The sequence below is a fragment of the Brassica napus genome, unplaced genomic scaffold (genome assembly GCF_020379485.1).
Source record: "Brassica napus cultivar Da-Ae unplaced genomic scaffold, Da-Ae ScsIHWf_1312;HRSCAF=1874, whole genome shotgun sequence".
Taxonomy (NCBI): domain Eukaryota; kingdom Viridiplantae; phylum Streptophyta; class Magnoliopsida; order Brassicales; family Brassicaceae; genus Brassica; species Brassica napus.
The window spans coordinates 44985-46738 of record NW_026014728.1 but is presented as its reverse complement, the minus strand read 5'-3'; the positions used below and the strand labels follow the sequence as shown (position 1 = coordinate 46738).

The following is a 1754-nucleotide window of genomic DNA, read 5'->3' as shown; positions in this document are numbered from 1 at the left end:
ATTAGTGAGTAATAACCTTTTGAATTCATGGGTTAGGGAGATTAAGGGTGATTAGGTTAGTTCTAGGATGTTTTAGTGTAGATCATTCTTGTTCCTTGCTAGTAGAGTATTCCTAATGCATCTTCTGAGTTGGCCACTCAAAAGTTGATCAATAGGCATTTCCCACCCGAAAGGTGTTTGATGAAATGCCTGAGACACCTCTCCTAGGCTTTTAGTATACTTTGCCAAAGACATTTGTTGTTAAAGGTGCTAAGATAGCTAATAGACTTGTTAGTAATGATTGCTTTCATATTATTCAACCAAAGACATTTGATGTTTGAGATATGTTAGCAAATGAGCATTTATCTAGACATAGAGCTTGATTAGAATTGTGTCTAGGCTTAAGGTTGATAGTTTGATTGATCATTTGCCATCTTTAGTTCGATACTTGATCACCCAAGGTCTAATCCCTATGCCCATGAGTTCTCTTTTCCCTTAGTCAAGAAAGTATCATTTTGTTATTGCTTTCTAGTATTAGTAGTAGTTTAAAACCCATCTAAATCATTGGTTGCACTTAGATTAAGTGAGTACTTGCATTCTCAGTGCTTTGATATCCCTCAGAACTGGTTCGACAATCACTATACTACAACATTTGTCTTAGGAGCCTTGAAAACTCCTAACATCACCGTTGCCGGGGACCATTTGGTCACCCTAGAGTTAATGATCAGTTTAAGACTATAGCATTTTTATTTTGTCTAATGTTTCTGTCTTTCTCTTTCTGTTTGTGTTTTCAGGTGAATGAGCGGATTTCATACTAGAAGCAAAGGACCATCGAATTTAATACCTTTGGAGTTAGAGCTCGGACGCCTAGAGAGACAAGTGAAAAAGAAAAGACTTGAGTCCGCTGAAGAGGTTGAAATGGCTGAACACCAAGAAGACCAGTTTCAGGACAACCCGCAAAATCCAATTCCTGTAGATGGACGAGAAGGCAACAATGCTGGTGATAATCAGCAGGCTGGTGTAGCTGCAAGACAACAGGCTGGAGACTATGGCATGCCTAGGATGACGCTTGCACATTATGATACACCAGATGCATTCTATGCCGATCGTTCTGGGATTCGCCCACCTCCCATTGAGAGAAGAGACTTTGAGATCAAGTCTGGTCTCATTAATTTGGTGGAGAAAAATCCGTTTCATGGAAACCCGTCTGAGGACCCGATGTATCACTTGGAACATTTTGAGCGAGTCTGTGACACCAACAGACATAATGGAGTTCCTCAAGGCGCTTTGAAATGCAGTTTGTTCCCGTTTTCCTTAGCTGATAAAGCTATCAGATGGTTAAAGTCCATCCCTCCAGGATCTCTTACTACATGGGAAGAGACAAGAGCTGCTTTTCTACAGCATTTCTTCACCAAGTCAAGGTCCACATATCTGAGAAGCAGAATTGGAAGCTTTCAGCAGCTTGATTCAGAAAGCTTTCATGAGGCTTGGGAGCGTTTCAAGGAGTACACACAGGACTGTCCTCACCATGGTTACACTGATGTGAGCTTGCTGAACATTTTCTATAATGGAGTTCATGAAGAGAGTCAAGATGCCATGGACACAGCAAGTAATGGTGATTTCATGACCAAGACTGTTGAAGAAGCTTACACCTTGCTGAACAACCTGTCATCCAGCAAAGCAAACCGCAAGTCAAGGTTTGACACCAGCCAGAAGGGTGTTGGTTATGAATCCAAGAAGATAGACGAGCTGAATGCCAAGATTGAGATGCTTCT

The 1754-nt window shown here is 41.2% G+C and overlaps 1 non-coding gene across 1 annotated transcript; it reads right to left on the bottom strand.

Annotated features, from left to right (window-relative positions):
• Positions 1-1407: 1407 nt before the first annotated feature.
• LOC125596846 lies at positions 1408-1514 on the bottom strand. The gene has a single exon (XR_007331283.1). It is a non-coding gene; the product is annotated as a small nucleolar RNA R71 (small nucleolar RNA).
• Between the last annotated feature and the right edge of the window lie 240 nt (positions 1515-1754).